The 13,177-nt window shown below is 39.4% G+C and overlaps 1 protein-coding gene across 1 annotated transcript in view; it reads right to left on the bottom strand.

The window, feature by feature from the left end:
• The window catches only part of Cdh20 (cadherin 20), a 242,858-nt gene that overhangs the window by 205,914 nt on the left and 23,767 nt on the right, over nt 1-13,177 (bottom strand). The window lies entirely within an intron of this gene.

The raw sequence follows: 13,177 nt of genomic DNA, 5'->3' as shown, positions 1-13,177 counted from the left end.
GTAGTAACAGGTGGTTTGGTCCTGGGTAAAGCAGACAGCTTTGCTGAGCCTCCCTCCTTCCTTCCTTCCTGCCTTCCAGCATCATCTGAACTGTGAATCACTGTCTGACCTTGTTTCTACACAGCAAATGGGGATGTTTCTTTTAGTTTCAACCCAAAAACTTGTAGTTCCTATAGAACTTTCCAAGGTCCTAGGAACTATTTATATTTTATCACTTACCTTTGGGAAAATTAATACACACAGCTTGGAACAGACCCTTCCCTGAGAGTCACCACAGCAAGTCAGCCCTGTCAATATCCATGTGGAGGCCTCTGGATAAGGAGTTCTGTAAGTCACTACTGCAGGATCTTCAAGTGAAGAGAAGGAATCTGATAGCAATAGAGGAATTCATCTTGACTAGCCACTGCTGACCTCTAAAGTAGAAGGGGCTGTAAACTGTGGAATGTCAGCCACATCAGCCGATTCTCTTAGAGATGTCTCCAGAAAAGAAGGAAGTCTGCTGATCCCTTCGGCTTAGGCTAGTTTGACCTTCTTTGGACTTTGGAATTGCACATTTGCAAGTTGATAAGTTTATGTTGTTTCTAGATGTGAAGGGGCAAATGTTACAGCAGACCCAGGAAGTGCATGGGACCAGTGAGTTTAATTTCTTTTACCGTGAAACCACATTTCCTTAAGAACCTTCCTGGCTTCTTTTTGTTCTGGTTTTTATCTTTTTCTGGTTCAAAGCTTTTGGGCCTTCACTGGGTTCCTCTGTCTCTATTGTAGAGTGCATGTAAAATAGTTTTAAAGGCTCTTGGTGAGCTTTCTCTCTTCTGGCTTTCTTAAGAAGCTCGGTCTCTTTTAGGATGTTCCCTTGCTCTACAGAAGAGGAAATGTTTGAAAAATGTGCACTTTTCCCAAAAGACCAGTGAAGTCCTTTATGCTAAGGCACACAATGGGCCCATTTTCTTGGGCCTTCTTCCTCTCTGAAATGATCCTACAATTGGAGTAACTCTTAAGTCCCAGCAGTGATGGCCATTAGTTTAGTAAGAATTAGCAACCGATTTTACCTGTCTGAGCTTTAATGTATTCACTTTCTCTTTCCACAAGCCTCATCTACAATGCCACAGCACTGCATAAAATAACACTTAATAGATGATTGGCCTGAAAGAACACAGCCATGCAGAGAGAGACTGCTTCTCACCATATCTGCTCTGATTCACTATTGGAAATAAAATTAAACAAGAAATATAGGGAAAGGGGTGTGTGTGTGTGTGTGTGTGTGTGTGTGTGTGTGTGTGTGTGTGTGTGTACTATCTGCAAGCTTTCAAGTAGCAAGTTTTTTCCTGACTAATTTGTATAATGAATGAATTTCAGTTATAATTAAGACATGTCTGAAATCTCAGATGGTGGCTACTCATTACAGATTAGCTTCACATTAATAAGAAATGCAAAGCCCATTATGTTTGAAACTTACATCAGTTGCTGTTCTTTAAAATGCAAAAATGTGTAAAAACAGAAGCATTTATGGAATGTCCAGTTGTCTAGTGCATATCTCAGGGAATAATATCAAATCTATAGAATAGTCATAGATTTAAATTTCCTTAACTATATTACTGATATAATTTGATAAAGTTTGGGGAAGTTTAAAATGATCAAAGCATGGCTGCCAGAAAGCCAACGCCCATCCTATCTGCCTTTGGAAGCCCCACAGTATTTATAGTACTCACTACAAATACTGTCCACACTAATGATGTTGGTTTAGAGCCCTTGCTTTATACCAAATGGCAGGATGTGAGTTTGTTCTTCTCTGGCCCCTGACATTTACACAAGAAATGAATCATATGTAGGATAAGAGCATTCTGAAGGCCAGTTTTAGAAGCAAATGAGATTTGAGAGTTTAATATTACAGATAATTGATAAAGACCTCAGAATAGCATGCATTCACCAGTGGTCATTATAGGGATCCAATTAGGTAATGAATGTGAAAACACAGAGGCTAAGACGTTCAATGCTTTAAGTATTACTTTAAAAAAAGGTAAGAGATAACAAAAATTCCACTATTCCTACTGAAACATTTACCTATGAAGTTTAAAATGCTTCAGAATTATTTAGCACATGCACCTTTAAAGGTCAAGTCTATTTTGCCAACAGAGAGGAGGCTTGCGTTCCCAGTGTACAACCTCGTGTGTCACACTGAAACACGACTCTTGTGCCTTCACTAGATTAAAGTCTGTGGAATGCAGAACTGTAGAACCCTTTACCTGCAAAGGGCACTCATCTCTAGGGACTTAGGGAACGTTTCTGACAATGGGCACTCTTATAATTGGGACATAGGAGCTCCCAACTGTCTGGTGAGACATCTCATCTCTCAGGTACATAATTGACAAACAGAAAGAATTAAGCTTTTAAAGGGATGAGAAATGTCTCTGCATTGTCAGGAGTGAATTCACAAAAGTATTTCATTAAAATTCCTATTTTTATTCACCAAACACCTCCCACAAAACCCATTAATACACTAAAGTTTCTGGGGTTGGAGGGGAGAGTAGGATTTTCCAGTTTCCCCATGAGATTAGAAATAGCTAAAGATAAAAAAACTTGAAATAAGAATTTAAAACTCACAGCATTTGAAATACAGAAGATGCTCTAGCCCTTTGTGGTACCCAACAGCATCCTGTAAGAGAGACTAGCTCAATAATGAAAATTCCTAATGATGCCCAGCCTCCTCCTGGACAAAACCTTTTGAAGACAGTGTGGCCAGTATCAAGAGCCCTGCTGCATGCTCCTCAAAGCATGTTGGTTGGCCACCTGCACTGTGAACACAAAGCAGAAACGAACAACATCCACCACGGAAGACAGACCTCAGAGCTGAGTCAGACCTTGGAGACACTGGAACACCAGACAGTTGAGGGAAGGAATGAATTCTAGACATGGCTTCAGGGTGCAAACATGGATCTATAATACTGCAACAGCACAAGTTTTTCAGGTAAAGAAATGGGCTTTCCATGGACATTAAAATAAAAAATAGTTGCAGATTCTGTGTGCCATAAGACCTGAACCTCAGCATAGGTATTTAGACAGCCATTCCACAAACAGTCCTGTAGAGGTAGCCCTGGCACGCTTGCCCTGATAATTAGCTGTGGTTTATAACCTGTGGAAGTTTATTACTGTGTAGCCCTCGTGGAGATGGTCATCTCCTGGGGCCTAGCATGCTAAGTGACTCTTCAGGATCTCACTATGTGCGAGATCTCACCCACATTGCTGTTCTGCACTAACGATTCCTTTTCCTTTTTCTTTTTCTCCTTTCTTCTTCTTTAGTTTTAAAAACAATATTTAGATACTCACCCAGGGGAAGAACATCCATCTCAATTCATCTAGGTCATGAAGTTATTTTCCATTGAAGGCCATTTTTTCCTCCATAACCTACCAACAACTTTAATATAATAAAGTGCTGCTACCACTTTCCAGTGGGATGGATTCTTCAATTCTTGCTTTAAGTAAGAAAAAATAAAATTTTATAGGTCTTCTTCATAAATCTGAAATAAATCATTATTCTCTTTCTTACACATAGCACAAGTCCAGAGAATAACCATTACCTTAAGCCTCACAAACAGTCAAGAATGACAAGCTCCCAGGCAAAGCAGCAATACTAGTTCACATCTGCCAAAATCTGCCCTCTGTTTATTAATTAATTAATAACTCCCAGCACATTGCAGGAATGCTGTCATTTATAATCCCTGAGGTTTCTTATTCATCTTTTTTAAAACTTTAAAATTTATGTGCATCTATTCCTCTCTATGTGTGCATGTGTGTGTGTGTGTGTATGTGCGTGCATGTGTACATGTATGTGTGTGCATGCATGTGTGTGTGTCTGCCCATAGTATGCATGGAATGTACATGGAGGTCAGAGAGAACTTGTGGCAGTCTGTTTTTACTTCCACTATGTGGATCCTGAGGCTCACACTCAAGTCATCAGACTTAGTGGCAAGTGCCTTTACCCACTAAGCCATCTCTTTAGCCCAAAACTTTTAACTCTTACCCATGGAAGGTAGTTTTATTCTGTCACTATAAACTAGGTACCATAGAAAAGGCAGCATTGCACTATGCTTGTTACATGACAACTTGATAGAAAATAGAATTCCACAATAAAACGAGCCTTCCCTCTTATTTAAAGTCCCCACTTAGCATAGATTTGCACCTACAATGTTTGCAAAACTCTTCCTCAGCAAGCTTTGTTCATGTTACTGCCAGCATTCCTTGGCGTAGTCTCACATTGCTCCACAAATATTTTAAATATGTTATTTTTTATTTTTTCTTTATCAGCCAAGATAGAGTATAAATTCTCCCATTAAACTAGTTTATAAATAAACTATAGATGCACATATATTTTAAATATAAAATCGCTAATGTACATCTAGCAAAAACATACTGTGTGTATGACTGCTTTGCCCACAATTGCTATTTCCCCCGTTCTTCATACACTTCCATTCCTCCTTTGTCCATACCCTACTGTGTATCACTGCCTTAGTGTTTAATTTTGTATATGGTATCTATTTCTTTTCCCTAGAATATAAATACAAAAGTGATGAGATTTTTATTTTTTGAGGCATGATTTCATGTACCCCAGGCTACCCTTGAGTTTACCATGTAGCTAAGGTTGGCTTGGAATTCCTGATTCTTCTGTCCCCACCACCCAAGAGCTAATATAACAGGTACATACCACCGCCCCTGGCTAGGATGGAGTGTCTGTCAACACCAAGGTCTTTTATCTCTTGGACATGGTAACCCCTCCCATATACATTGTCCCAGATGTACACACACACACACACACACACACACACACATACACACACACACACATTTCCAGAGGCTGTTTGACTGAGATGATAATTCATAACTAAAAATCAAGTAAATTGAACAACTAATGATGAAAAGTTAAAATACTATTAATTTTCTAGAAAGAGAACTTGTTCCCTTGTTGAATGTGCATCTCCATAATGCTCTGTTGGATGGGTGCGGGGGCATGTCCTGGACTTCATGTGCTCCCAGTCTTTCCTTTGCTCTGGTACTACCTTGCATATACCATGGCTAGGAAAAGCCATGGAAAAAAGCTGATGGGAGAATAATCTTTCTGTACACTGTGTGAATATATGTCCCTATTGGTTTACTAAAATAGCTGATTGGCCAGTAGCTGAACAAGATAAAGTTAGGTGGGAAAGCCAAACTGAGAATGATAGGATGAGGAAGGTGAAGTCAGAGAAGTCACCAGCAGATATAGAAGCAAGATGGTCAAGCCGTACTGAGAGAAGGTACCAAGCTACATGGCAAAGCATTGATAAATGTGGGTTAATTTAAAAGTAAGAGTTAGTTAGTAACAAGCCTGAGATATTGGCCAAGCATTTATAATTAATATATAAGTCTCTGTGTTGGTTATTTGGGAGTTGGCAGATGGGACAGAAGCTTCCTCCAATAAATGATGCCCAATGCCCAGGGCCATGCACATCCACATAAAGCCTGAGAAAGCTTTTAAACAGGGGTTCTAAATGCACAGAAACCAAGCCAAATGTGGCTTCCTAGTCTCTTGTCTCTCATGCCAACCAAAGTACAGAGATATGTCTCCTGACAGCTGCCAGTATGCCGTGAGCTAAGCCCCATGGCAGGCTCCCCCATCTCTCACACTGGCCACGAGCGAGGCTGTATGGCAGGTTCCCACAGTCTTACATGCTAGCTGCAGTACAGAAAACATCTCCTAACAGCTGCCCCCAACCACCATGCACTACCACTATGTGCTAAGCTGAGCAATGTGGTAGCTGACATAGCAGTTTAAGATTTGACTCATGTAATCAAAAACTAATACAGATAATTGAGTAAAGACAGATTCTGATGGAAAAAAAACTCCAAACAGGTTATAGTGTATTTAAAAATATATGTAGGCTTGGGAGAGAAAAGAAAAAGGGTAGAGAAAGTCCTTACAAAAAGGAATAGAATAATAAAAAATATAATAAATTATGTAAAGATGGAAAATATGCAAAGAGTCTGGATCCTGTATGTTATTGCATTGTTTTTTAATTTTTTTGGCTAATAAGAGACACTGGATTATAAAAACTGCTAGATTCAGCCAACCTATATATTTAAAAAATATCTTGACTTCAAAATTTAAGTAAAAAGATATGTTACTTTGGGGGACAGGTTATGCTTTTAGTTCCACAGGAAATGAGATGCTATGGATTCATTCTGGGTTAAGGAAAATCAGGTTTGATTGAGAAAGACCCCTTGAAAAAAATCTGACTACAAACATAAGAAAGAAATCTAGAAGAATTACAAGACACGTGATGTATACTTTCCTACTCAAACATGAAACAAAAAAATATCTTTGACTGTGTACAATGCACAGTCTATACTTATACTAATTCTGATATGTAAGTTACCTTTAAAAGTTTATGTATTTCCAGAGCAAGAGACACCAATAAAAGTGGCCCAGGGGATCCAGCATCCAGAACAGCTTCAAGGCTGTTTACTGAGATGATCCAGTTTCACAGACTACTCCAGCCAAGACTTAACAATTATCCAATTTTCTCAAGGTTTCCCAAAAGATGTCAATGGCCCCAATCAACAGGAAGTAGTCTAGAGAACTACTCCAACATTTCAAAACAATTGGTTATGGATGTTTGTTATTATTTAAAGGGGATTGCTTACAAGTTGTTATTGGTAATGATCAGGAAAAAAAAGCTGAACAAAGTAGATTCAATTCAAGAATCTCTTTATGAAAAGCAAAAGAGGGGTTATAGAAATGATAGAATAAAGGGGTAGATTATTGAATCTATTTTTAAATGAAAAAAGCAATTATTAGTCTTAAATATTTTACATTGGTATGAGTTTTTGTATATTGATACAAATTTAACATTAATGTTGTTGTACTATATGTGTGTTTCTACTCTTGTTTGGTTTACTGTGCTTATGCAACTCATTTAAAAATGTAATCTATAATTAAAATACAAATTAATAGTCATCTATAATAGTCAAACTCATAGTCATGTTAGATATGTTTTCAAGGTCATACACAGATATATTTAGATAAATAGATGTCTTCAAACACTTCAAAGACCTATAGAATATGGCATTTAATATGTTTGACAACCAGACATGTCTGCTCCTGCCAGCACCAATCTACTTCAGAGAAGCAGTGGGCATCAAAGAAACTCCTTATGGAGTTTATTTTCTTTATGGCCAAAGCTAGCCATGTGGGCAAAGAAACTGTCTTTGCCTCAATTGCTGACAGCTACTGTCCAAACTGGGCCAGCAGGATGCAAGAAAGGTGACCGCTGAACTTTGCCAGGACATGGTAGGACAGTCCTTTAAATTTTCCTGTTTTATAGGAAAGTCTGTCAGATATGCTAGGCCTGTAGGCCAGAGTTGGATGTCCCAATGCTGTAGAACTTTGGGTGACTGTCCAGGCAGCCTGATGTGCCTGTCATTTGATAACATCATCCTTCTGGGGTCTTTGATGGAGTTTAAGACGAAATAGTTAAACTTACAGTTTTCCTTAGTTATGACAGAAAGTAAATTTAGACACACTAAGGTAAGATCGATAATAGATTATTTTCTTTAATTTTGTCAAATACCACTGGATATTGTAACTGTAATTCTTACTTGATAACTGTTTTTGTTATATATAATTTTACTCTGTTAAAGTTTAAACCTTCCTTTTAGTTAGAAAAAGAGAGAGAAGTGATGTGGGATAATCCTTCTGTATACTGTGTGAATATATATTGCTATGATTGGTTTAATAAACAAACTGACTGAGCAGGATAAAGTTAGGTGGGAAAGCCAAACTGAGAATGATGGGATGAGGGACGGATTCAGGGGAGTTCCCAGCCAGATGCAGAGGCAACCGGAGATGAACGACATGCCATGCTAATAAAGCTGCTGCCATGTGGCAGAGCACAGATAAGGAATATGGGTTAACTTAAAATGTAAGAGCTAGTTAGTAATAAGCTTGAACTATTGGCCAAGCATTTATAATTTATATTAAGTGTCCAACTCAGTTATTTGGGAAGCAGCTGCTGGTTATTTGGGAGCAGGCAGCTGGGACAGGAAAATGCCGCCTAAACTCCTGGCTAGGATTGAAGTTTCTGTCAACACCAAGATCTCTTATCTCATGGATACACACACACACACACACACACACACACACACACACACACAAACACACACACCTAGATGCTGTTTGACTGAGATGATAATTCATAACTAAAAATCAAGTAAATTGAACAACTAATGATCAAAAAACAAAGTACTATCAATTTTCTAGAAAGACAAATCTTTCATTGTAGAATGTGCATCTCTGTAATGCTCTGTTAGATGTGCATGTGGTGCATGTTCTGGAGTTCATGTGCTCCCAGTCTTTCCTTTGCTTTGCTACCACCTCACACACATCACTGCTAGGCCAAGCCATGGAGAAAAGTTGGGGAGATTTGCTTTTTGCACAAGAACTCAACTTATGTTCTTGTGCTCACTGTGATTGTATAGTCAGAGGCTTGCATGGGAGCTCAGACAGTCACATCCTTAGGGAAGGAGCCCACACTGAGACTCCACATCACATCTGTGGGAAATACTGAGACAAGAATCACGGTGGTTTATGCATCGCTAACGGCTACTGTACAAACAGAATACAGTTTTTATACATCACACCTAACAGCAGGAGGCAGTGGCAAGTCTGTAAAACCCTCATGGACTGGGAAGCAATTTCAGGACATTCTGTCTGCCATCTTTGTTTACTTATCCTCTGGCAGGATGTTTTGGGTCTTTTTGCCTGGCTGTGCCTGGCTCTGTTTCCCTGGATTATTAACTTGTCATTATGGGGTAATGTCTTTTTTCTTGTTTACATTAGCTTACTCTCAACTGCATACAAATTCGGGGGTCTTGTTTTAGAATTTTTTTTTCGGATCCTCTCCCCACATCTCTCTTGGTACACCCCGGATGATCCCTTCCCTGTGAGTCCTCTCTCCATCCCCACGATGCCTGCATCGGTTCCCTTCTTTCCTCCCTTCTACTCTTCTCTTCTCATGTCCCTTTTCTAGTTTCATGTCTTATATCCACACCTACACATATAAAATTGAAATCTAGGATCCACACATAAGAGACAGCATGCTTTGTCTGAGTCTGAGTTATCACACTTAATATAACAATGTCTAGAGCTAGTCATTGTCAGCAGGAAAATCCTTGTGGGTTTTCTGTTGTCCTGTGGACTTCTTGTCCACAGGTGGCACATCAGTCTCCTGGGCTCGGCACAGGCTCCCTGCTCTGTGAACCTTAGTTTGACTCTTCAGGTGCCTCTCCTGGTCCCCCTTTTAATGTGCTTTTCATTGGGGTTTATACACTACTCATGAACCTGCATATTTCTTGGGCAGGATTGTTTCTTTTGTGTTGTATTCCTTCCTTAAATATTTAGAGAACAAATGTCCCATCCATTCATTCACCTGTTCTCTATTAGGTTTTATGAATAAGCTTAATTGTTAAAGCATGAACTATGTCCCTCCCTTTTACTGAAAAAAGTCAGGGCACTTTTTCTCAAAATGGAACCTACAGATCATCTACAGCAAAACCACCTACAGAACTCATAAAAGTGGTTCTAAAGTTCCATGTCCCATCTTTATAACATCAGACATCACAGTAGTCCTATATTGACTTCTACTCAATACAGATACTCCATACAGCTACCCAGCTGCATTTATGTAGTGAAATCCTAGTGAGAAAAACAAACAAATAAATAAATAAAAACAATTGCTTATTTGAAACTGTTTCTTGTCATTGGCACACACTGAAATGTGACAATTGCTCTTTCTTTAGGATATTGCGGATAATGACCTACAATGAACAGGAAAGGTATTTTCTATCAGGGGATGTCTGTGTTATTCTGCACAGTGACAGAACTCAGGTTTACATTGAACAGTGGGCAAGAACACATGGACCCAGCATTTTCCATGGAGTAGGAGCTGCCACAGGAATAGAAGGGTGATCGATGACTTCTAATCACCAGTTCCTAAACCCAGGTTAGCAACACCAATTTTGGGTCACCTCTAAGAAACATCCATTTCCCTGATAGATGGTTGGCTCTGCTTTCAATATGTCCAAATGCTCTCTTCTCTTTAGAAAGACTCTCCAAGAATGGGGCAATTCCCTGCCTTTCTCTGAACTGTACCAAGCCCCAGGCTTCCGAAGAAGCACATGCATTATTTGCCAGTGTCTTCACCTTACTCTCCTCAGCTAATCCACACTTTCTGGCCTCAGTCGGTGAAGCCAGAGTGAAAGAAAAAGAAATTCTTAGAAACGTGGACATGAAAAAGAAGGAAAATGAAACAGATTTCTAAGCATAGCACATTTCCCCTCTTTTCTTATTTTTTACTGCCTGCCTCTTTGTCCTTACAGCTAGACAAATACATATGTAAGAAGATTCATACTAGAAAGTCTTTAGGAGATTTGTACTCAATAAGTGTTAGCTCTCTGGGATGAGAAACACTGAGTCCCTATATAGTATCTGCGAAGTGTATTGTGAATGATGCAAAACACTGGTCGGAATAATTACTCTACACACAGCATTTGAATCAGGAGAAAACACAGACAGTAAAAAGATCGCCTGCAAAGACGTGGAGATGTGTCTATTATAGAACATGGAAACTAAAGGTTACAATTGCTTATTTCAGGAAGCTTCTGAAAATGTTTGTGAGGAGTACCAAGGTGCACTCGGATTTTAAAAGTTGAAAGAATATGAGACAAGTTCTGAATAATAATAGTTCTTAGGACACTGGGGATCATTATGAAAATGTGGAAATGATGTTGGTACAAACATTTGGGGTAATGAAAAGTGGAGGACTACAGACGATGGCGGAATTAAAGGTCCATGGATACCGAACCCCTTAGCTATATTTTCTGAAATACATTTTGTGATTTAAAAAAACATACTTAAAAAACACCAGTAGAGAAATAGAAGAATTGAAGAAAACATGAAATGTTACTGGAAAATACAAATAGCATCAGCATTGTACTTTTATTCATTCCAAAGTAGGAATGTAGTAGAGAAAAGAGTTGGCAGCCCAGTGTAGACCAGAGAACCCACAGATCTGTTTGTTAGGACAGAGGTGACCTGACTGGGTACTTGGGAAGGCACTGGCCTTAGCACTGAAAGACAGGAAGCCTCCTGGAGGGAGGCTGTGTTCTAGTGGGGGGTGAGGACTGGGTTGTTAGGACAAGAAGTACCAACACATGACAACAGCAACATGTGTCAACTACCAAGAAATGCTATTAAAAAAAGGTAACAACAACACGGGCTGAAATACAGAGGGGCCGAGAATGCAGCTCAGTGGTCAATGCTTGCCTACATGGCTAAGGCTCCATGCTTACCCACAGCACCACAAAATACAACGAACAAACACAAACTGTGGACAAAATAAAAGAAGGGCAGAAAAGAAGAGTAGGAAGAAGAAAAAAGAAAGGAGAGGAGGAAGGGAGGAAGGAGCAACCGGAATCGGAAATGGGTCACCATGTTAGCAAGACAGATCAGATGCAGCTGTCCACAGGAGGTAGCCCTGTGCCGTCCTGAAGGTAGCATGTGTCCGCAGGACAGGAACTGATTTGAAAAAGGCAAGTCTGAGGGAAGATCAGGTGTTAGGGCAGAAGACAGGAATGAGGAAGGTGGATTTGAGAACCCAAAGGGAGGAAGGCTGAACATGAAGAGAGATGGAGTCGGAAAGGTTGGCTAGGAAATGTAACATTTCCCTATCCTATTCAGCCTCTCTCTCTTTATAGGAGCTTCAATTTATGTGTAGAGGTAATTATCAAGCTTAGAAAAGGCTCAAAGACAAAAACAAATACTTGATTTTATTTTGTTACAATGGTCTGATGATGTTTTTCTGGGCAACGACAGACTCCTGGGTGAATAGTCTAGGAAAACAGTTATTTAAATGACTAAAAAAATATATCCAGCAGTCACATGATATGCTCCTTTCTTGCCCTTCTCTTTCTTCCCGTCTGGAATATTTATACACTGGCTGGAGATAAAGCAGCCATTTTGTAGATACAAGGACAAAAGCCACATGGAAAGGCTCACAGAGAGCATTTGGTTTCTTAATGGCTGGAGCTGTACCAGGCCGGTACTGCCAGCCTCTAGACTCTTTGATAAAGGAGAAAAAATAGACCTCTTGTTTAATGATGATAGACTTAAATTTTCTGCTTATTTGTGGGTGATAATATGTAACCCATTATAAATGGGTTTTAATTCCAGCAGCTAAAAATGGATGTGGTCAGGGTCAGTCATGCAGGGTTTATTTTCTATGGTAGAGATTTCTGCTTTGTGTTCTAATTGCAACAGAAAGACATTAATAGGTTTCAAGCAAAAGGCGGGTATAATCTAGCTTTATCTTGGAGACTATTCTGGCTGCTGTGTGTAATTAGACAGCACAGAGACAAGATGGAAGCAGAGAGAACAATTAGAAGGCTGCGGTGAGGAAGGCTGCAACCCTTCTTCCATCTGATCTCTATAAGCATTTCGGTACAGCCACCTTTCTGACATTAGGTGTTAAAATGGTGTTGTCTGGCAGGCATTCAGGTACATTTCTAGGTGTCTGCTAAAGTGGGATTCAAGACTACACTGAAGCTAGCACTTCCAGGCTATGTCTACAGCCTTCAGTTCCTTGATATCTCCTTGTGGCCTGCAGATGTTTGAATGATGGCCAGAGTTAATTAGTGGTTGTGTACTCTGTCTCCTTGCCCGATTTAACCTATCCACACCACTGTAAATCTTCCTCCACCTTATTTCCCCCCCTCTCATTTCCTTTGCTACACATTGTTAAAGCATTAGTCAGAGCTATCAGCTGAACTACTTGTGGACCACATGCCTTAAGGACCCTTCTAATAAAAAACAAAGATTTAGAATACTGAATGTGTTGGGATTCTTCACTACCTGGGAATTGCTATTAGCTTGGAATTAAAATCAAAATCAAAGGAAAATGAAACATACGTTATCCCATTAATTACTGATTAGTAAATTGTCTCCATATATATGTATATATATACACATATATAAGTTATAGAAGAAAATAATTTCTCAAGATATAATACAATTATTTTAGTATAGTTCCAAGAACCAATAGAAGTAAAGTTTTGGGAGTGCTGAGGAGATAGCTCACATAAGGACTTGAGT

The sequence above is a fragment of the Peromyscus maniculatus genome, chromosome 11, assembly GCF_049852395.1.
Source record: "Peromyscus maniculatus bairdii isolate BWxNUB_F1_BW_parent chromosome 11, HU_Pman_BW_mat_3.1, whole genome shotgun sequence".
Lineage (NCBI taxonomy): Eukaryota > Metazoa > Chordata > Mammalia > Rodentia > Cricetidae > Peromyscus > Peromyscus maniculatus.
The sequence above is the reverse complement of the archived record's forward strand: the minus strand, read 5'-3'. Positions and strand labels throughout refer to the sequence as shown.